We start from the raw sequence: 24,756 nt of genomic DNA, 5'->3' as shown, positions 1-24,756 counted from the left end.
ACGTGCCCTGCTGCCCAGGAGGCCACCGCCAGCACAAGCACCACTGGGCTAGAGAGGACCGCCAGCACAAGCCCCGCTGGGACAGAGAGGACCGCCAGCACAAGCCCCGCTGCGACAGAGAGGACCGCCAGCACAAGCCCCGCTGGGACAGAGAGGACCACCAGCACAAGCCCCGCTGGAACAGAGAGGACCGCCAGCAGCTGAGTCACTGCAAAGGAGCCCGTCGCCTCAAGCACTGTTGAACAGGGCACCGCCGCCTCAAGCACCACTGAACAGGGCACCGCCGCCTCAAGCACTGCTGAACAGGGCACCGCCGCCTCAAGCACCGCTGAACAGGGCACCGCCGCCTCAAGCACCGCTGAACAGGGCACCGCCGCCTCAAGTACCGCTGAACAGGGCACAGCCGCCACAAGCACCGCTGGCCCACGAGCGCCAAGGGCACTGACGCTACTGAGTCCGTCACGAGCAGGATGAAGCACTCTGGGCACAGAGCCCCCTCCAGAACCAGTGGAGACTGTCATCCACTATCTCTGTCCTTAGCAGGATGAAGCACTCTGGGCATCATGCCCCCTCCAGAACCAGTGGAGACATACATCCACTACCTCTGTCCTTAGCAGGATGAAGCACTCTAGGCACCATGACCGCTCCAGAACCAGTGGAGACTGTCATCCACTTGAGAGACTGTGGCTTTGCACTTCCCAGGATGGCACAGTGGGCGACCCACCCACTGTAGAGACTTGAGAGACTGTGGCTTTGCACTCCCCAGGATGGAACAGTGGGCAACCCACCCACTGTATAGACTTGAGAGACTGTGGCTTTGCACTCCCCAGGATTGCACAGTGGGCAAACCACCCACTGTAGAGACTTGAGAGACTGTGGCTTTGCACTCCCCAGGATTGAACAGTGGGCAAACCGCCCACTGTATAGACTTGTTAGACTGTGGCTTTGCACTCCCAGGATGGAACAGTGGGCAACCCACCCACTGTATAGACTTGAGAGACTGTGGCTTTGCACTCCCCAGGATTGAACAGTGGGCATGTGGCCCCCTCGTGTATTTGGTGTCGTGCACTCAACCGGCTGAGGTGCCCCCCCCTTTCCCTCCCCCTGAGGTGCCTGTTTTCTTGCTCTCTGATGCCCCTGCAGTGTTCTCTCCGTCATGGTCGGGGATCTTGTGTGGGCCTCGCCCATACCGTGTGGGCCCAGTGTTCCACGGACTTCATTGGAGCACTACCTGGACTACTAAGATTGGTGTATATTTTGTTTATGGTGTATATATATATTTTTGCGTACTTAATGTTAATATAATACAATGGTTACACTCATTTCCTTTTGTCTTTGCATTCCTCCGGGAGGGTTCGGGGGTGTAACTATAATGTATAAATATAAATATGTATTAGTGTGTGTGTTGTAGTGGGTGAGGGTGGGAGTGGGGGTGGGGGTGTTGTGTGTGTGTGTCCCTGTTTTTTCCCTCCCCCTCCCCTGTGTCGTAGGTGCAGTACTCACTGTTGTCTTCGCCGCCGGCGTTCGTGCTCCTGGTAGAGGAGCAAGAAGATGAGGGCTGGCAGGATGTGCAGCTCGGGTTCCATGGCGTCCGGATTCCTCGTGGGGTATGTAGAGGTGAGTGTTTTCCCTTTGAAGTCCTGTTTCCGCCGTGTTCTTGTCTGCGGTGAATCCGCCCCGGAAAAGGTGGCGGATTGGTAGGTTGTGATACTGTGGGCGGTACTTTGTCTTCCGGCTGTCTGTTGGCGGTGACCGGCAAGCTGTTTGTCTGTACCGCCGTGGCGGTCAGCGTGTTAAAGTGGCTGTCTTTGTTGGCGGTTTCCGCCACGGTCGTAATTCCAATTTTTTACTGCCGGCCTGTTGGCGGTTTTACCGCCGCTTTAACACCGTCCGCCAGGGTTGTAATGACCCCCAAAGTTTTCTTTTTCTCTTATAACAGGTGGTGTTCGAATGAGAAACACACAATTCTCAGTTAGGTAAGGGATACCCAACATTGTTTCTAGTTCAAGTATTGGGAGAATTTATCCCTTGGTCATTTCCAAAAGTCTCCCCCTCCTTTCTGGTTGGGAAGCAAGATGGCGAGTGCATAGCATGCTTTGCTGGCCGCCTCTCTCCGGCTCTGATCACAGCTGCATTTTGATAGCCTCAGGTGGAGAGTATTGGAGGCCATAGGATGTGCTGGTGTGGCTGGTGTTGGCCCGGAGTTTTGTGGCCACTGTTTACTCAGAACGTGGACGACTGTACTGTTTTGCTTGTGCTCCTGTCTACCTGGGTATATGAGAAACTTTCTAACTTCTTAGACTTCTCCTCGTCTGTAATAAGGGGCGGCGAGGGGCTGGGTACTTCTCTGTTGTTAGGCACTGCTGAGAGCTGATGAAAATGCCCCCCCAAGGGAGTCAGAGAGCCTTACGCTCAGCCACGTCCCGGATCCCAAAGACGCTTATAGACAGACTCCAGCGCTGCCTCCATAAAAGGGGATGTCAGCTGTATGAATGGTGCTCTCAGGAGCGAAGCCCAAAAGACAGTACGGGCAGGGAGAAGTTAAAGTTTCATCCTCAGGGAAAGCTTTGTGACTCTTCCATTGTCAGATTCTTTGTTTCTTCCCCTTCAGCTCAGGGAGACATGACTCCTGCCAATCGGGATGTCAATGGGCAGGTGAAGGTGTGCTTTTGCCTAAAGATTGCCACCAGGGTGAACTACTTCACCAGCAGGAGGCAAAAGATAAGGATCTGGTCTCTCAGAACATATCAGGTGCGCCACTTAAGGTTTTAACATCTGCCCCCCCTAAACAGTGTGTAGAGACAGATTCCTGTGCTCCCCCTCAATCTATGCAGAGGCATTGTAATGGGGAGGACACGCTAGATATGACGCATACTAGTCGGGCAATGAAAAGGGAAGGGAAAAGTGGATCCACACTACCCACCAATTGGATGTCACAGGATGGGCCTGTTGGGAAGGATTGGTACGGCCTCAAAACATTCTTCATTACAAACCACAAGTATAATGTGCTCCTACCGCTCCAAAAAAGGAAAAGACAGAGATGGTTTCCCAAACTGTCACCCCACAGCAGCTTGAAGAGGAAGAAACCATAGCTGTTATTGCTATAGACCCCATTATAGGATTGGAAGACTCCTGGAACCTGGTGATAAATTATTTTCCTTTACTGATGGTTCGAAGTCTAGTGCCTCTAGTTCCCTTGAGGATTCACATTCATCAGGTTCAGGAGATATATGTACCAGTGGGTCTGATGAACACGGTGCCCCAGCTGAGACAAGTGAACATGCAGGGTAAAAGATAAAGGAACAGAAAAGACTGGCCAGCAGCAGCAGGAGGAGAGAGAGATCCAAGGCCCCTTGGTGTCTGAAATGTGTTTATTCTGCAACACAATGGGGGTCATTACAACCCTGGCGGTACAAGACCGCCAGGGCTGTAATGACGGATGCACCGCCAACAGGCTGGCGGTGCTTCTCAGGTCAATACGACCGCGGCGGAAGCGCCGCGGTCGCACCGCCGGTGCCGGCGGTTTCCCGCCACAATGGCCCTGGTGGTAGTAATCCGCCAGGGCAGCGCTGCTAGCAGCGCTGCCCAGGGGATTACGAGTCCCCCTACCGCCAGCCTTTTCCTGGCAGTTTGAACCGCCAGGAAAAGGCTGGCGGTACGGGCAGTCCCGGGACCCCTGGGGGCCCCTGCACTGCCCATGCCACTGGCATGGGCAGTGCAGGGGCCCCCTGACAGGGCCCGTGCAGCTTTTCACTGTCTGCATAACAGACAGTGAAAAGCGCGAAGGGTGCAACTGCACCCATCGCACGGCCGCAACACCGCCGGCTCCATTTGGAGCCGGCTCCTGTGTTGCGGCCGAGATTCCCGCTGGGCCGGCAGCGGGCCCAGCGGGGATCTTCAAATGGCCGTGGCGGGGGTGCGGCTGCATTGGCGGCCGCTCGGCGGTACGATCTTGGCGGGCGGCTTCAGCCGCCCGCCAAGGTCGTAATGAGGGCCAATATGTCTACTCAGAGTACTCGGAGCAGCAGCCAATTCTCCCCCCAACAGCAGACACGTGCTATGACTTACATATGCCTAAGGCTCCAGAGGAATCTTCTCTGTGCCTCATATATGAAACAATCAAACAGCACCAGGAGGAATCGCACAGTGAGGGTTGCAGGGTCAGGTTCACAATGAAGAAATTACAAGGGGCAATCCAGAAAATTCATTAAGCTTGCTTTGAGATAGCAGAGAGGATCTGCATGGTGAAAGCCCACAACAGTGTTTGGAAATCAGACCTGGGGGCTCTGAAGGGTCAGACTGAGGCACACAAATCTCAACTCATGGATGTCCTGTGGAAAATCAAGTATTTTGAGAACCGTCAAAGAAGAAATAACCTGAGGGTTCTAGGTATTGCAGAAGGGGCCGAGGGTGGCAATATAAGGTCCTTTATGATTTAGTTGCTCAAGGGAGCTTTTTCTGAACTCTCGTCCTGTAACTGGGAAACTGAGGTGCAGAAAGTCCATCACTTCCCTCTGACGTTGAAATCAAAACAGGGGATCGTTCAGGATGAAAGAGCCATTACTCGATCTAGAACCATCCTAATTTACTTCAGGAATTTTCTATTGCAGCAGGCAATTTTTGGAAAGTCCCACCCAGAGGCTAAGAGGTCATTCAATGACCAGCTCTTCTTTGTGAGATCGGATTTTTGTCACTCAACTGTGAAGAGGAGATGGAGGCTGCGACAGCTGATAAAGCTTTGCAGGATGCTGGGGGGAAGCCTACTTGCTTACTCTTACTCAGTTGAGAGTCAATATTAAAGGCAAATCTTGCACATTTACCTCTGAAATTAAAGCAGGGGAGTTTTTGAATGGTCAGCTAGCAGGTTGATGAGTTTAATATCTGTTATGATCGCGGGGTGGGTGGGTTCACTGTTTGAGATTGTGGCTATCAGATATACGGGATCTCCTGTTGCTCTAGCGTTCATGGGAGATGTGAATTCAATTGCTGTCATTTATCTGTGTGTCTTTATGATTGTTTTCCTCTTGGGTTTCGATTTTCTCTGGCTTATGACTGGGTAGTGGGCTGAGGGTGAGGCAAGGGCTTCAGCTGTTTGACTGTTTAGCCCAACCCTTTTTGATCACACACTTGGGTGTTGTGGCCTTCACTTTTTTGCTATATATTTTGTAATTTGCCCTTTTTTCTTCTTTTTCTCGGTCTTCTTATTGAATGCTGTGTTCGGAGTTGGATGGGGGACAGCTGGTAGGTCATTCTCATGAGTCATCAGTCAGGCCCTTGGAGGCCTGACTGCTCGGAGATGGTAGCTAGGGAGGAGGGAGACAGGGAGGGGGACTAGGGAGGAGGGTGAAAAAAGGGTGGTGGGGAGGGGGCGGACTGAGAGGTAGGTAGGGTGTATGCTGGTTTAAACACAGGGGCGGGGGAAGGCAGTAAGTAGGGTTTTCATGGCTTATCTATTAGGTTTCTTTCTATTAGGTTTTTTAAATCCTGGGGCAACCAGTTCGGCCCTTTTGGCCTAGATAGTTGGTATGAGCTTGAACTATTTATATGGCTCAAATTTAAATAGGCAGTGTGAAAATTTGTGGGCTCGATGACTGTGCCAAAAGTCGGAGGGTAACTCTCAATCTCAAAATCTCACAGGCTGATATCTTATGTCTTAAGGAAACTCATATCGAGGGAGCCAGATATAAAATACTAGAAAACCTGGGATTTGCATTCATTGCATGTACACCTCACTGCACTAGGACACGGGGAGTAGCAATATTAACTTGCAAATTAATAAATACGGTCGATGGGTGACAGTGACTTATCAAGCGGGAAGTAACTGCTTTACCCTCTGCTATGCACGGCTCAATATTGATGACCCGACTACTTTTGATCTATTGAGATTGGAGCTGGCCTTCTGGCCTATGCCTTTTATAATGTATGAGGATCTTAAGATCAATCTGATTGGGGAGCTCTGGAAGAGGGGCCTGCAACCTGCAGTGACTGGAAGCCTAAAGTGTTCAGGTCTCTGTCCTATCTTGGTTAAGATCATGGCCTGATTAATGCATGGTATAAGTTGACGTCCTCTGACCTGGATTACACTTATTATTCTGCACCTCACAAAAAACACTTACGGCTCAATTATTTTCTGATTTCCCGCTTTTTGATCCCATGCAGTAAGATTGAAAAATATCCTGAGTTATGTCCAGTCAAAATCCATTGGCATTAGAGATCCAAATAGCGGGTCAGACTGATAGGCTGGATAAGTCCTATCTAAGTTGGTCTTTTGAGAGAACCCTGCTCCGAGATGAGGAATACACTCAACATATGAGTAAGTAGATACAGGAACTTATTCAGTTCAGTAGGGGGAGTGCTTAACCTGAGAAGGTATGAGATACCTTCAAGGCCAGTGTTAGGGGGGGAGACATTAGGCTTTAGCTCTAATCGGCAAAGAAAACAATCCCAACTGCTGATGGCACTATAAAAATAATTAACAGAAGCAGAAACTCAATTAATTTCCACAGTAGCTCGAGGGCAGCATTGGATAGCACACAGGAGAAGGTGGCCCTAGCCAGGGCAGCAATCACTAATATTTCCACCAAAAAACGTGCTGGAAAGTTCCTCGCCTGGAAGCAAGAATTTCATTAATATAGTGAGCGGTTGGGTAATTATTTAGCGGTGCGAACCAGACAGAAGCAAAGTCAAGGGGAGATCACAGAAATCCAGGATGATAAGGAAAATCTGGTGACGGCCTGGGATGAAACTAGGGAGGTGTTTTAGTCCTACTATATGGGGCTTTATAGCAAGGATAAGTAGAATGTGACTGATAACGGCTCACAATATCTAGAGTCTTTATTAATAAAAAAAGCTAGGAGAAAAGGAATAAGCTTGCCTAGATGCCTCAGTAACGTGGGAGGGAATATCAGCAGTTCTCAGTAATTTGGTGCCAGGGAAAGCGGCAGGTCCTGACTAGATTCTGCTTGAATTTTATAAAGTCCTTTTTACTATGCTCGGCCCTGATCTGGTGGACCTATTCCTAGGGGTACAAAAAATCAATTTGTTCCACCTTCATGTGTAGCTACCAAAATTGTAGTCTTTCTTAAAAAGGGGAAAACCACCCCAAGAACCTGGGTCTTAAAGACCTATCACCCTAATAAATAGCAATTCTAACATTTACTACAAGGTGCTGGCCTGTAGACTTAGCCAATAATTGGAAAGGTTTTCTTGCCATGGCAATATGGCATTATTGTGGGCAGAGGGTTCTCTGACCATACCAGCAGAGCAATCATGCTCTCTCAGACACCACCACAGTCTCAGGGGACCTTACAGCCTTAATTCTGCTGGATGCAGAGAAGGTGTTCAATAGGGTCTTGTGGAGCTATCTGTGGCAGGAGATGGCTTGAGTCAGAATTGGTCTGAATTTCATCCAGGCGGTGAAGGCTGTTTATTCTAAATCCATGGCTAGACTGCAGATGATGGGTGGCTAATCTGGTCGGATCCATATTCTATATGGTAAGAGACAAGGGTGTCCGTGCTCCCCTCTTCTCTTTGCCCTTTATATCAACCCCCTTCTCAGGAGGCTTAAGCTTAATAACTCAATTGTACCTGTACTCTAGCTAGGAGGGGATCCAAAGGTGCTAGTTTAGGCAGATGATGTGCCCATAGTTACCCCGGATCTGGGAGGGACTTAAATGAAACAGAGCAGGAAGCACTCCTGTTTAAGAAAATCTCTGTCAATTCATTGAATTGCAGGACAGCTCAAATTGTGACTAAAAGCAATATACAACTTGAGAATCCACACATAGTCAAGGAGGTGGTATACCTAGGAGTTACTATCTTGCCCAAAATTGATGAAATTGTGGTGGATAATTTAATCCCAGTTATGGCAAAAGCAAAATGTGAACTCCGACAACTGGATAATTTACATTGCTCGATTGTAGGCCGATGCAACATTGTCAATATGCTCTTTGTTCCTACAATCCTATATCTCTTTGGGCCCATCCCTCTTGAATTCAAGGCTTACTGGCTTCAGTTATTAGACAATCTGACTTCTCGATTTATTGGGGCCTATGCCAAGCCTAAAATGGCCCTGAAAGTTCTGACACTCCCTAGGGAGGGGTGGGGAGGTGCCGGACAGTCCTGAATTTTAAGTTATATTATTGGATTGCTGCCCTGTAACATATCTGTCTTGGTAGTGGGTCAGAAAGATGATAGATAGACAAGGGATGCTGTACCCTCTGCTTACTCCCTTCTGATTGGATAGAAAGCCTGGGGATGTTTTTTGAGACAGGTTGAACCCAGTTATTTTAAGAAAGTCCAGTTCAAGATCCTTCTTGCTGCACATAACGTCTGGATGACATTAAATGAAAAGCTGGGGTTGGGGCGGTTGAATCACTATAGTCCCCTCCAGAGAAACCCAATGTTCCTGATATTTTAATGATATCTGTGCATGAACCTGGGAAGTCCTAGGTTAAAGAGGATACGTGATTTCTTTGATGGGTACCACATAGTCTCCTTCGAGGAACTACGAGAGAAGTTCAATGTTAGGCAAAAGGAATTTGTTAAATGTCTTCAAATGTATGAATTTCTTAATAAGAAAGGGGGAGGTCTCAATGACTTTGTCAAAGCTGAGCAACTGGAACGGTTGGTTGATGGGGCAGAATATCCACTCAGTCAAATCTATAGTGTTCTAAATGACCTGTCACTGGATGATCTGGAAAAGCCGACTGGGAAATTGTAGGGGAAACTTTGGCTAAATGATCATTCCTTTCTTGAGTCTCTTGAATTAGGTTGCACTATCTTGCATTCAGCCTCTCACCAAGCTCAACACTATAAAACAATCTTTTACTTACATTATACACCTGCCAAAATTGCTAAATGGGGAGGGATGGTGGGCACTTGTTACTCATGTTGCCAATCTTAGGAGGCAGATCTAATTCATATATTCTGTTCTTGCCCGGAACTGGCATGAAGTTCTCAAGCATGAAGTTAAAAGATTTTTGGGGAAAATCTTGGGCTGCGATATGGGGTTAACCCCACAATTAATCCTCTCAGGAGTTCACAGCGAGATGGTTCCCAGACATTCTTGTATGTTTGTTTTCGTCACTATGATGGTTTTCTGCTTATGCATCACCTCAGCCTGGACGGTTTCATAACCTCCGTCTTTCTCTCAATGGGTGTCACTCCAAGTTGCTTTGCTCAGTTTGGAAAGATCACTGTACTTACTAAGTGGTAGGAGGGCCACATGAAGAGGTGAACAGATGCGGACACCATTGGAGGGCTGGGTAGACTTATGAAGTTGACAAGACTGAATTGTTGAGCAATGTAATTCATTTTGTACTGTACTATTGACACTTCATTGATTTCCAGATTACACAGAACTGGATGGCCAGATGTGTTCAAATAGACTTTGTATGACCTAGACTTTAATCTGTTTAAATCATTTTGCCTGCAGGAATTTTTATTGTTTTCTATGTTTCACTGAATTGTATGCTTAACTGTACTCTCCTCTTGTTTGACTGCCTTATACAATCAATTAAAAAATCAGGAAGGGCCCTTTTCCCAGCCTTCCATACTCTGGGGGTGATTCTAACTTCGGCGGGCGGCGGAGGCTGCCCGCCGAAGTTCCCCCACCAAAATACCGCTCCGCGGTCGAAAGACCGCTGAGGGTATTTTGGGATTTGCCCTGGGCTGGCGGGCGGCCGCCAAAAGGCCGCCCGCCAGCCCAGGGCAAATCAACCTTCCCACTAAGATGCCGGCTCAGAATTGAGCCGGCGGAGTGGGAAGGTGCGACGGGTGCAGTTGCACCCGTCGCGTATTTCAGTGTCTGCTAGGCAGACACTGAAATACTTTGTGGGGCCCTCTTACGGGGGCCCCTGCCGTGCCCATGCCATTGGCATGGGCACGGCAGGGGCCCCCAGGGGCCCCGCGGCACCCCCTACCGCCATCCTGTTCCTGGCGGGCGAACCGCCAGGAACAGGATGGCGGTAGGGGGTGTCAGAATCCGCCATGGCGGCGCAGCAAGCTGTGCCGCCATGGGGGATTCTAAGGGCAGCGGTAAACCGGGGTAGACCGCCGGTTTACCCTTTCTGACCGCGGCCAAACCGCCGCGATCAGAATGCCCTGCGGGGCACCGCCGGTCTGTCGGCGGTGCTCCCGCCGACCCTGGCCCCGGCGGTCTGAGACCGCCGGGGTTAGAATGAGGGCCTCTGTGGTCAATGTAGTGAATAGACTTTCATCAAGTTTCAGTGGACAGTACTGGAGCCCCTCTTGTAGCAGGTCTGGCAACACATGCTGCCACTTTGCAACACAGCACAAGCTGCTGCTGTCCTGTCTACTCCAATATCCCAAGAATGTTGGTATAATTTGAAAGAACTTTGGGCACAGACACCACACTTTGGGATACTGGTGACTGTGAATTTAATCTCTCCTAAAAATGTGTCACTTGCTTATATTAATTGCTAGAAAGCACTGCTATAGCAGGCCATAAACTGATAAAATAATATGGTAGGCTACTGCTCTTGCAATTAAATAAGTATTCTTTATTGCTTGATTAATTAAAATAATTACAATACACATAATTGCAAATACTAAAACAAACAATAAAAAAAATCAAAATAAAACAGTAGTGGGGCTGACGAGCAGACCACGTCTATAGGTACGGTTTCAATGGAAAGCGAGTGAGCTGTGAGATGGAAAAAATTACAATCTAAACCAAAGTAAAGTGCTGGTGCATAACATGTAAACAGCATCTAAAACTGTGATCTCCCCACAATTTGGGTTTGCTAACAAACTAAAGTGCTCCTAGTTGGACTTTTTCAGTCAATGACATGCAAGCACAGTTGAGACAATTAGGCCCTCACTACGAGTTTGGCGGTCTTTTCGCAAGACCGCCACGGTTGCAGGTACCAAAAGACCCCCAGTGTTGGTGGTATTCCACCCGCCCTATTATGAGTCACACACAGCTCACAGCCAAAAGACAGCCACAAGTCCGAGACCCCGAGGATGACCAAGGGAGGGAGATAGGCGGTCCCACCACCAGCACTGTGACACCAGCCACATTCCGGCCTTCATATTACGACCCACAAATCAGCACAGTGGTCATTGCACAGAGGAAAATCATTGGCTCTGCGAACCTCCACAGTTAAAAACACACCTCAGCCAGAACACCACACCACATTGTAAAGTTAAAAAAACCCACACCTGACACACATTCACACACCAGACACACCTACACACACCACTATAAAACACCCCCCACAATCCTTTGCAACTCAAACGATGATCACAGACAGCAAGTAGCCAACAACATACGATTTTGTACTTGTACACCATAGGCACTTTTAGACTCCTCACTCAGCACACACAACACAACTGCACGAACAACACTATACACACATCAACACACAACACAAACACCACAAAACAAACATCATACACAACCATGCACCCCCACCCCATCAAGTACCTTACACTGCACCCTTGCACACAACACCTCCCACTCACAACACAACCACCATGTCCCATCAAAGGAGCCCATGCTTCACAGACGAAGAGTTGAGGGTCATCGTTGATTAAATTGTCAGGGTAGAGCTACAACTGTTAGGAGCACAGGCCCAGCAAACATCCATAGCCAGGAAATCGGAGTTATGGCAGAGGATTGTCAACAGGGTTACTCAGTGAACAACCATCTACGCATGAGGGAAGACATCAACATGACTGGTGGTGGGGCCCCACCTCCACCCTCAGAGTTCTCATCGTGGGAGGAGAAGGTCTTGGCCATCCAGCATCCTGAGGGACTGACTTGAATAACCAGAGTATTGGACTCAAGTAAGTCACTAACACTCTCCTCGCACCAAGTGCTCCTGCCCAGCATGCATTTCTACCACCCATGACTCCCCAAGTCACCCTATCTCCCACTTCACCTCTCACCCCATCACCAAATGGCCCTCCCCTGCATGCCACTGTACCACCCAGCTACTATCCCCACAGAGTCCCTGTTCAGTGCATGGATACCACAACCAAGAACCATCACTACAACTCCCACAACGCACCTGCTCAGCCACATGACAACCTGAAATGTCCATGTCACAGTGCAACACCTGCATGGCTAACTATTGCACTCGCTACACCTACTGCATGCTACGACTGAGGACCACTACATGGCAATGGCAGAAACATAATCTTTATTTCTCAAATCGGAAATTAACATGTTAGTCATTTCTGTATCCATGACCCACAGGATATATAAATAGTGCTGCATCTATCATTGCCATAACTGGAATATAAGTCAAGCCACAGTATGCATCACACAGTGTCAATACAAACTACACCTCCACTATGTAACACTCTCTCACTCCATCCACAGGTACCCCTGCCACTGTGCAGAGGATGCCTGAGTCAGCCTGCCCTCCTCAGGATGAAGGCCCCACTGAGGACTATGCCTCTGGATGTCTGGACAGTAATGACTTACCTGGCCCATCTGGGATTACTGGTCAGTCCACCACTACCAGCCTCACCCTGCCCACATCAGATCCCCCTACCTTATACCTTCAACTGCACAGCTAACCCCTCATTCCCAGACCTGTGTCGCAAGGACTGTTCAATCAGCAGTGTGCCCCACAGTACAGGGACCAGAGTCCACCCCTCACACCGAAGATGATGAAGGTCCTAGTGCGACACAGTGCTAGGGGCACAGGCACAGGGGGGCAGGGTGGATGAGAGGGATGCTCTGGGCCAGAAAATGGGGTGCCCAAGGCACTCAACTGACCAGGAAAGCCTCTCCCAAGTCTCGGGAGCAGACCAGCAATCCCAGGACAAGATGGGCCAGATACTCACTATCTTGCAGGAAAACCATAGGCTGCAGAGGGAAAACCACCAGGAGGCCATGCAGCAGTGGCAGGCTCACAATGCCACCATGGCCTCCATTGCACGGGTGCTAAAGGAACTCACCACCATCCTGTGTGTGACCTCCACCCATCAGCAGGCCGCTTTCATTAGCCACATACCAACGGAGCCTTCTACATCTGCCACAGCTAGTGGAATGGAGGCCCCCACCTGAGGAACCACAGCCACTGGTACACCTCCCTCTGTAGCTGAGGAACCCCCTGCAAATGTGGTCATCCATCTAGACATCCTGCACGAGCTGATGCCAAGACCAAACCCACTGCCAGGAAGTCACCCTCACCTGACTATTCTCCCTTGTGTGCCACTGAGGCACCCTATTGATTGGCCAGTGGTCTGTCTCTATTATTCTATTAGCACTTGGACATAGGACCTGTACTATCTACAGTTGGGCCACCTACTCTGATGATTTCATCCACCATGCCCCCACTCATCACCTATTGGACAAAAGAAGCACAATAAACACCATAGCAACTGCATTTGTGTCTTTAATGTAACATGTTCCAATGTGTGTTCACCAGAGAGTAATGTATGTCAATCCACAGTCACTATAAGTCTGTTACATGGACAGGAGAGGGAGGATTCACCAGCAGGTTGCACTGTATCTCAGACATATTCCAAAATCCATTTGTCATGGGAGCCACTAGTTCAGGCAGACACCAGAGTAGCTCCACTAAAGCGACTTGCAATTAGACCAAGACAGGGACAACCATCAGGATAGAAGCCATGGTGGCACACACAACACAGATGTAGTACATTGCAATCGGCCCCAGTGTGAATTGTCAAGTAGCATGGGAAAACAGTATACCATACCACATTCACAATCTTCGGAAACACATTGCCGTTTCTCGCTAGCTCATAGCTGATATGAGCCAACAAAAGACATGTACAACTGTTAGGAAAGACCAATGTCCATGAATCGAGGTGGGAACAGTCAGGAGAAGGAGTGATGCACACTACCCAATCTATAGTTGTCAATACATCTGCTTTGGAGTTTGCAGGACTGAGAACACACCACATGGCTGTACTTAGGAGAAGTCAACATACCAACCTGCATTATCAATACATGTCAGACTTGAGATGAGTAACACAGCTCCTGGTGGGCAATCTGTCTCCCACCACAGGCCACACAGAGGGATAGCTACACTGGACATCCCCACTGATGTAACTGACCAGACGGATCAATATCAGAAGGCAGAAAGGAAATCAAAGACATGACAATATACATTACACATACCTGAATGTCACTGGAAGTATTGGTGGCTGAGCTCAGTCTTAGAGGCAGCTGCATCTTCATCATCATCGTCACCATCATCACCCACTGGTCCAGCTGCCACCTCTTCTTCATCCAGTAACGGTATGTGACGTCTCAGGGCCAAATTGTGTACCATGCAGCAGGCAACAATGATCTGGCAGACCTTTTGTGGACTGTAGAACAGGGCACCTCCAGATACGTGGAGGCACCTGAATCTGGCCTTCACTAGACCAATAGTCCTTTCTATTACACGCCTTGTCCTGCCGTGGGCCTCATTGAAACGGTGTTCCCCATCCATTGAGGATATCTCACTGGTGTCAACAGCCAGGGAAGGTTAGGATAGCCAGAGTCACCTGTGTACACAGAGGTAGGACCTGTCACTATACTGGTAGAGACACAGGGCAGAATGGGGTGACATGTGACATCACAGTTGTACACATAAAATTGCATACATACAATTAGCCAGTCCCTCTCTCTCTGTAGTTGTGCCATCATGTGCGAAACATTGCTGTTCCTCAGAATGTGTGAGTCATGCACAGATCCAGGAAATTTGCCCGTAACTTGAGAGATATACAGGTCCGCAAGACAAACCACCTGGGCATTGATGGAATAAATGTTTTTCCTGTTTCTGTACACTTGTTCATTGGCCCTGGGAGGAACAGAATGTGGGTGCCATCTATGGCCCCTATCACATGAGGAATGTGTCCCATATCATAGAAGTCAGCATTCACAGTGGGCAAAACCTGATGTAGCTGTTAATGTGTTTCCGAAAAGTACACGGTACATCCTTCAACACATAACTGAACATGACTGAACATGAGCTGTGACATCCCTGCTGCCAAGCCCACTGTAATCTGGAAGGAGCCTGAGGCAAGGAAGTGTAGCACTGACAAAACCTGTACTGTGGGAAAGATGGCATAGGATTGCATATGGCAGCCAATAGATCAGGCTCCAACTGATTACACAGTACCAAGATGGTCTGATGATTCAGACAATAGGTTTGTATGATGTGCCCCTCCTCCAGGGTAGCAAGGTTGACTAGGGGGCAGCACACCAGTGCATTTCTCATTCTCACCATTGCACAATATCTAGGATATAGAGAGGAAAATGTACAATTGATGGCCACTGTATACCTACTGGCTAACACTAAACTTGTAGCACACAAAAAACACTGTAGACATGGCTCTAAAGTCTACTCATACCACATAGGGCATGTTGACGGACCGTGTATTCATTGCAGCCCTGGCCGAACAGCATGTCACACACAAACTATGCGTAATGTTCCATGTTACAGCAGCCTATTTGCCCAGTACCGAATGTGTATGTACCAATTTCAGTGCCACATATGGTTACCCTGCCAATGAGGCATCAAGTAGCTGCACATTTACTGGAATTCACAGCCACACATCTAACTCCACTGTGCCTTTACAACACATCTATGGGGCTAGTCATGAGGGCAAAACATAGGGCAACTCTGCATGATGAACAAAAGGCTGGCACAGCTCACTTAGGCCCTCTTACAACCCTGGCGATCAAAGACTGGCAGAGCTGTTCTGACGATTGCACCGCCAGCAGGCTGGCGGTGCAATCCTACTAATTACGACCACGGTAGAAGCGCTGCAGTCGCACCAACGGGACTGGCGGTTTACCGCCACGTTGGTCCCGGCGGTTGTAATCCCCCTCCCGCCAGCCTTTTCATGGCGGTAGGAACCGCCATGAAAAGGCTGGCGGAAAGGGGAGCCGCGGGCCCCCTACCACAGCCCCATGGAGCTTTTCACTGTCTGCACAGCAGACAGTGAAAAGCGCGATGGGGGCAACTGCACCCGTTGCACTGCCGCAACACCGCCGGCTCCATTTGGACATCCCGTGTTGCGGCAGACATCCCCGCCGGCCCAGCGGGCATCTCGGAATGGCCACTGCAGGAGTGCGGCTGCATTGGCGGCAGCACGGCGATTACAACTTGGCAGGCGGCGGTTGCCGCCCGCCAATGTTGTAATGAGGGCCTTAGTTTTGCTCTACAAGCCATGTAATGTGTCTGAAATGGCAGCAGCCTGTCCTGCATGCACAGGACAGTTGGAAATTACCTAATTCCATCAGCATATGCCATCATGGTGGTAGATGGTCACAAACGCCGCACAACTCCTCATTGACTGGGGCCAATGATGATCACTGCCGGTGGTGACGGTCATGTAGCAGTGGATATGACTGCCATTTTCTGCCACCTAGCTCACTTGACTTCAGACACTGGTGCAAGCAAGAAGTCCCCTACAAAAGCTGCTGTGTATTGTCTCTGGGAGCCATCATGCCATATTCTGCAGGTGAGAGGATCCCTGCCTTCATTCAGGAGGAGTTGCGGAAACTTGTGGACGGGGTCCTACCCCTGTATGGACAGCTATATGGGGCACCAAAGGAGCAGAGGAGCCCAATTCCATTGTCTTGTGTGATAGGGGTGTGTGTGAGGCCATAAGGCATTGCCATGCCGCACTGGGAGTGGATGCATGCAGGGGCCATGGAGTAAATTTGATTTTGGCGTGTAGACATGTTAGTATGGGCATGTGATGTGTATGATGTGTGTAGTCCACTGCTACTGATTTGGTGCCACTCTACATGACTTTTTCCTTCTGCCTGTGTCACCCATGAAGGTCATCGCAGATCAGAAAAAGGGGATCTGGCATGCCATTGCCAAGCAGAGCACCCACTGCAGAAAGTGGTGGGAAGACCTGAGATGCTGGGCCCGGAAGACTGCGGAGGCCCAGCTAGGGATGTCCTTCCAATGAGGGAGGGGAGCCCGCCGGATCCTGGCCCCCCTAATGGCCCGCATATTGGCAGTAGCCTATCCTGAGGTGGATGGGCGCTTGAGGGCACCTCACCAGCCACAAAGGGGTAAGTTCAGGCTTTCACCTCGCACATGACAGGCCTTGTTTGGGATTGGGTGGCTTACTTGTGGGCAATTATGCAAGTGATCAGTGACAGATGCACATTGACAATGGGTATCAGTTACCCTGGCAGGCACTTACAATACAATGCTGTCAGTGTATATCCAATTGACATATTCAATGGTTGGGTGAGTGTGGACACCCTACACCTTGTGTCAGACCAGCTTCTTTCATCTACATCAGTGTACCTGAGATGTAAGTGCTATCACATCAGTATTTGTCTCCCACAGTGACTGAGGCAATCTCTATTTTGTACAGTTGCGTGCATGGACTGATTTTGGGGGGGGGGGTCCACTACATGTATGGCCTCAATGGGACAGGCTTTTGTGCATGGTAGCTTATCATGCTGACATATGTTGACTTAAGAGTATAGGAAATGTGTAGGGAAACAACCATGGCATTCTGCCACATGTGAACTTGTGTGTGCAAATAGCACAGCAATATCGCTTATTGAAGATATAATTCTGTGGACTTGCCTTGCTGTTGCCTTTCCAACAATGGTATGGTACTAGATGTGGTGGGTCCCCTGGGAGGTCCCTAGAGTCTAATCATGATGTTTACATGTCTTGCATGACATCTCCTTAGCAATTACAATGCTGCTATGCAGACTTTTAGCCGTGACCAATTCACTTAGTCAAAATGTTCCCACAATATCAGGTTTTTTAGCATTGCATCTTGATTTAGCTAATGTGTTTTTGCAGAAATGGTGTGTCATTGTTATGGCATGGCCTGACATAATATATTTGAAGAGATGTGCATGTTTATCTGTGTAAATGGTAGGTAAGTATTGACCCTTTTTCACCCTATCTTTCTCTTTCTCCCTCCCTCGCTCTCCTCCTCTGCCTTTGTATGAATCAGCATCATCAAGCAAAGGAGAAGGGGCACCGGCGAGTGGGGAAGCAGCAGCCCACGGGACCCAGGAGGCTGATACCAGCGGAGCCGAGGGGACCAGTGGGACGAGTGGGTGAGGGGAGTCCCACAGGGGAGACCGGATCATCTACATCATCTACGGATTGCTCCTCCGGTTGACACTCCCTGGTGTTGGCAGGCACGCCACCATCCTTGTCCGCCACCCCCTTACCAACACCGCCCTCCCTGTTGCTCCCCACCCATTTGCCCATGCCTGCTCACCCAGGAGGATGGGCATCTCCTTCGCCGCAGACACCTTTGCTCCTGTCCCAGTTAGCCCTGCTGCCCTCAGTGAGGAGGCTATTGACCTCCTGACGTCCATCTCTGTGGGTCAGACAACCATTGTGAATGCCATCCAGGGACTGTCAGCTCAGGTACAGCAGAGCAATGCCTACCTGGAAGGCATTCACGGTGCCCTGTCTGGCCTGCAGAGATCCTTTCAGGCTCTGGCCTCTTTGCTGGTGGCAGTTAGTGTCTGTTTGTCTTCTGTCCCCCTCCAGCTACCTCAGCTACCTCTACCCACACCCATCCAGAGCACACAGTCAGACCGCCATTCATGCACCTCAACAGACACAGTTTGCAGTGACAAACACAAGACCCACCACAGGCATGCACACAGACAACACCCACCTGCACACACATCAATATCCACTCCATACACTAACCCCCATGCAACCCCCTCCTTCACAGACGTTATACCACTCGCACATGCTGATTACTCTACGAGTTTTCCCTCTTCCCTACCACCCTCCCACCCCGTGGTTCCATGAAGCACCCTGTTTCTGTCCCCGAGCCCAGCCCTTCCACCTGAGTACTCCCCTGGCACCTCTGGAGTTGCCATGTCCCTCCCACCTGCTCCAAATCCAAGGTCACCCCTCCCAAGCCCAAAGTGAAGGAGCCGATCCCAAAAACTAAACAGAAACCAAAGCTCCCCCACTTAAACCAAGCCCTAGCCCAAGGACCCACTCCCAACCCATACGCCCCTACCTCCGCCACCCCCCCACCCCTGAGGTACCTGAGTCAAGTTGGTGCAATGACAAGTGCCATATGTGCTGAGGGCACATGGACATATTGGACTGGCCAGTTGGCCTATTTTGTATATAGTTCAGCAGATTTGTATTTCTGCATAATATATATGGGCCAACTACGTGTTGGTTTCGATGGTTACATACTGCTCCTGCCTTTCCTTCAACATGGATGTGTTGTACTTGTGCGATTTAGTTTGTGTGTGTTATGTGTATGTGATGTGATTGTGTATCAGCATGAGTTGTGTAGCTAACTTGTAGCTAACTTGTGCATTATACTTGGTGTGATGTGTTGTGATGGTGTTGTGTGACATTGTGTGGTTGTTGTGTGTGTCCCTGTGTGTGTGGTGAAGGATATGTCATGTGCACTGTGTGTTGTGTGGACGTGGTGTGACATCTGAGACGTTTTATGGCAATGTTTTGGTACTGATTATTTGTGTGCAGTTGTTACATGTTGCTGTCAGTATGTGGTGTCATGTGGAAGTGTGCAGTGTTCTTCCTTGCCAATGTGTTTGTGTGGTTGCAGTTGTGATATCATTGTGTTACTCGTGGTATTGTGTATGATTGTGTTAGACAGTGGCTATGATGTGTGTGTGCTGGATGGTGTGTGTATGTCACATGTATGTTGGCCGTGGTATGTATGGTTTATGTGTGTATGTTGGTGTGTGTGTGTTGGTACAAGTGTTTGTGTGTGTGTGTGTGTATGTGGCCATCCCTAGTCGTTCCGGCTGTGTGTGTTGTGTCTGTGTGCAGTGGCTCTGGATGTGTCTGTGTTCTTGAAGGTGAGTGTCTCCTTTTATACTGTTAGTTTTCCCCAGGGTTTTGGTGGCAGTCCAACTGCCTTGGAAATCCCTGCGGTGTGCAACCTTGTAATAGGCTCTGCGGTAACATGGTCCCCGTTGGACTGGAGATACCTGCCACTGTCCACAACGGTCCGTCCGCACTGGCGGTACTGGCAGTGTGCGCTCCGTTGGGAACACTGCCATGGTCATAATATGGCGGTCTCCTCCGCTGGGCTGGTGGCAGTGAGACCCCCACCTCCACCATGGGGGTCAACGGACCGCCAAACTCGTAATGAGGGCCTAAATGTTCAGATTGGCTCGTGGGGAACTGACAAGCAGATTCCATCAATGCAGGCGATTTCCACTGTAAGTCAAAAACTCCTGAGATGGAAAAAGTTGCAATCTAGGCCGAAACACAAAGTGCTGATGTAAGTAGTATAAGCAGCATCTGGAATCATGATCATCCCACATTATGGGTCTGCTGAACTAAAGTGCTTTGTATTGTGCTTATTTAGTCAATGATGTACAAGGGCAGTGTATTTAGGAAATTCAAGTGAATTACCCCCAGCGGGGGCTGGACCCACCTATCAAGCGACCCACTGAGGGACTTCCCCAGTTTGCCGTGGATATATCAAGCCCTTGGTGCCCCCTTGAGCCCATCAATACTAAAATCTTCACAGAGTACTCATATAAAAAATAAAAATGTTAAAACCAAACGGTAAAATCCCTCTGCACACCAGTTAGTGGCAAATAGACAAATCAAACTGAATCATAAAATGCTGTTGCTTATTTGATGGACAACAACTGGTCCCCCTGCATCAAACAACTTCCTTTATGAGCCCCCCCAGCTTAACCATTTCAATGCTATTCCAGCTGTTTAGATACATAACTAAGGAACCGCACTGCCTTGCAGGTCAATTGGACTGAGTTCCCATTTAGAAGAGCAATCACTGCCGGGCAGCATGATCTATCTTGAAGAACTCTTAAGAGTGGCCATGGGAATTTTCGGCTGTGGACTACATGGGTTGGGCACAAGAAAAGCAGATGCAACAAACGTTTTTGTTTGTATCTGCAAAAGCGACAGCCATGTTTGGGTCAAGACTGCCTCCACATGGGGACCAAGACAAATGAGCAGTGGAGCATGTTTCATGGCCACGGAAAAATGAGGCTGTATGACCCATTCAGCATATGATGACAAAACTGCCCATGCATGACAATTGTGAACAAATTCTGCCTTGTCTAGAATTTGGGATAAGAGCTTAGCAGCTCTATTGGTGACCCGATGTAGGAAAGTACCATCTTGCCTGGCATGTTATCCCCATTTTTACATGTATGTAAGTTTGTTTCTGCCTCTCTCACTGGGATCCTGCTAGCCAGGACCCCAGTTCTCATAGCTTGTGGTCTGAATGTGTGTACCTGTGTAGTGACTAACTGTGTCACTGAGGCTCTGCTAACCAGAACCTCAGTGCTTATGCTCTCTCTGCCTTTAAAATTGTCACTGTAGGCTAGTGACCATTTTTACCAATTCTAATTGGCACACTGGAACACCCTTATAATTCCCTAGTATATGGTACCTAGGTACCCAGGGTATTGGGGTTCCAGGAGATCCCTAAGGGCTGCAGCATTTCTTTTGCCACCCATAGGGAGCTCAGACAAACCTTTACACATGACTGCCACTGCAGCCTGAGTGAAATAACGCATATGTTATTTCACAGCCCTTTTCACTGCACTTAAGTAACTTATAAGTTACCTATCTGTCTAACCTTCACTTGCTGAAGGTTAGGTGCAAAGTTACTAAGTGTGAGGGCACCCTTGCACTAGCGAAGGTGCCCCCATATAGTTCAGGGTAATTTCGCCAGACTTTGTGAGTGCGGGGACACCATTACACACTTTCACTACATATAGGTCCATACCTATATGTAGCTTCACAATGGTAACTCCGAATATGGCCATGTAACATGTCTAAGATCATGGAATTGTCCCCCCATGGCAAATCTGGTTTTGGGGTGCCAATCCTATGCATCCCAGGGGCTCTACTATGGACCCTGGGTACTGCCAAACCAGCTCTCTGGGGTTTTCTCTGCAGCTACCACTGCTGCCACCCAACATACAGGGTTCTGCCCTCCTGGGGTCTGGGCATCCCAGTCCCAGGAAGGCAGAACAAAGAATTTCCTCTGAGAGAGGGTGTTACACCCTCTCCCTTTGGAAATAGGTGTTAAAGGCTGGGGAGGGGTAGCCTCTCCCAGCCTCTGGAAATGCTTTGAAGGGGACAGATGGTGCCCTCCTTGCATAAGCCAGTCTACACCAGTTTAAGGAAACCCCAGTACCTGCTCTGGCACGAAACTGGGACAAAGGAAAGGGGAGTGACCACTCCCCTGTCCATCACCACCCCAAGGTGGTGCCCAGAGCTCCTCCAGTGTGTCCCAGACCTCTGCCATCTTGAATCCAGAGGTGTGAGGGTACTCTGGAGGCCTCTGAGTGGCCAGTGCCAGCAGGTGACGCACAGACCCCTCCTGATAGGTGCTTACCTGACTAGGTGGCCAATCCTCCTCTGAGGGCTATTCAGGGTCTCTCCAGTGGGCTTTTCCTCAGAGAACGACTTGCAAGAATTCATCAGAGTTCCTCTGCACCTCTCTCTTCGACTTCTGCCAAGGATCGTCCGCTGACTGCTCCAGGACGCCTGCAAAACTGCAACAAAGTAGCAAGAAGACTATCAGCGACATTGTAGCACCTAATCGTGCCCACTTTCACGACTGTTTCCTGGTGGTGCATGCTTTGGGGGCTGCCTGCCTTCATCCTGCACTGGAAGCCACGGAGAAATCTTCAGTGGGTCGCCGGAATCTTCCCCCTGCTTCAGCAGGCACCAAACGTCAGTGTCACCGGTACTCTGGGACCCCTCTCATCCTGACGAGCGTTGCCCCTGGAACACAGGTGGTGGACCCAAGTGACCCAGACTGTTGAGTGGTCCAACTGTCCAAATTTGGAGGAGGTAAGTCCTTGCATCCCCTCTCCAGACAGTAGTCCTGTGCACCACGTGAACGGAAGCTACTAGGGCTTCTTTGCACATTTCCAAGAAATCCTTTGTGCACAGCCAAGCCCAGGCCCCCAGCACTCTGTCCTGCATTGCTCAACTCCCTGAGTTGATCTCAGGCTTCATGGGACCCTCTTTTGCAGTGTTGAGATGACGGCGTGTTCAGACTTCTTGAACCCGTGTTCAAGCACTTCTGTGGGTGCTACCTTCTTGTGCATGGGCTCTCTACGTTGCTGAGGGCCCCCTCTGTCTCGTCTCCCAAGTAGCGACATCCTGGTCCTTCCTGGGCCCGGGCAGCACCCTCTTTCTTCAACTACAACTCTTGCAGCTAACAAGGCTAGTTTGCAGACTTTTGCAAAAGAAACAACTCTACATTCTCCAGCACTCCGTGGGACATCTTCTGCACGAAGGAGAAGTTCCTAGCACCTTTCGTTGTTGCAGAATCTTCAGCTTCTTCCATCCAGCCATTTTGCACCTTCATCGTGGGTTTAGTGGGCTCCTGCCCCCTCCTGGACACTTTCACGACTGTTTGACTTGGTCCCCTTCCTTTTATGGTCCTGAGTTCCAGGAATCCGTCTTCAGTGCTTTGCAGTTTGTTGTATTCTTTGCAAAATCCTCTGTCACAAGTTTAGTGTGTTTCTGGGGAAATATCAGTAATTTACTCCTACTTTCCAGGGTCTTGGGGTGTGGTTTCTTGGACAACCTCAGTGTTTTCTTAAGCTCTCAGCGACCCTCTACACACTACACTAGCCTAGGGGTCCATTCGTGGTTCGTATTCCACTTTCTTAGTATATGGTTTGTGTTGCCCCTAGGCCTATTGCATCCTATTGTATTCTACAGTGTTTGAACTACTTTATGACTGTTTTACTTAACTGATTTTGGTGTGTGTGTATAGTTTGTGTATTTTACTTACCTCCTAAGGGAATATATCCTTTGAGATATTTTTGGCACATTGTCACTAAAATAAAGTACCTTTATTTTTAGTAACTCTGAGTATTGTCTTTCTTATGACATAGTACCTATATGATATAAGTGGTATAGTAGGAGCTTTGCATGTCTCCTAGTTCAGCCTAAGCTGTTCTACTATAGCTACCTCTATCAGCCTAAACTGCTAGAACACTACTAATCTACTGATAAGGGATAACTGGACCTGGCACAAGGTGTAAGTACCATCAGGTACCCACTATAAGCCAGGCTAGCCTCCTACACCCGATTAAAGGCAGTGTATTCCATGGTGCAGTACCAAGCCTCCTCTAGTTCCAAAACTTTAATTGATTGTTGTACAACAGAGAGACATGGAACCTATCTATGGGGCTATGTTTCTATTTCCTGGCAATACAGATGGCTCACTGTGTCAGCTGGGGTGGATCTCAACCTCCAAAAGGTAAGCAGTGAGTCGTTGTGTTATGTGTCTTGTTTTGTGAACGTTTTAAATACAAACAGAAGCTTGTTTGCTGTTACCCTTCTGGATACAAGTTGGTCTTTGAACGTTAAATGGGAGTCCATATAGAGACCGAGGTACTTATAATATTTAGCCATTTACTCACCATTAGGGCCAGATACCTATCAAAGTCGGCCATGTAGATGTTAAATAGACAGGGAGCCAGAACACACCCCTGTTTTAGTCCGGATCTTGCGTGTAGTTCTCCAGAAAGCTCAGATCTTGATTTGTACCCAGATGTGGGTGTTTAGGTTGAGGATTGCATCCAGTAGTTTGGCGGCTCTTGCTACTAAGATGTCCTTACAATTTGTGGGTTCACAATTTCAAAGTTTGATACACAGCCTTTGGACACAGGAGTGGGACAGCCGCATCACCGGGTGAGGAGGAGTCTGTATATATATATATATATATATATATATATATATATATATATATATATATATATATATATGTATGTATATATATAGGCCAGTAGGTAGTTATAGTTAGGAC

The sequence above is a fragment of the Pleurodeles waltl genome, chromosome 9 (genome assembly GCF_031143425.1).
Source record: "Pleurodeles waltl isolate 20211129_DDA chromosome 9, aPleWal1.hap1.20221129, whole genome shotgun sequence".
NCBI classification, from domain to species: domain Eukaryota; kingdom Metazoa; phylum Chordata; class Amphibia; order Caudata; family Salamandridae; genus Pleurodeles; species Pleurodeles waltl.
Note: the sequence above shows the minus strand (reverse complement) of the source record.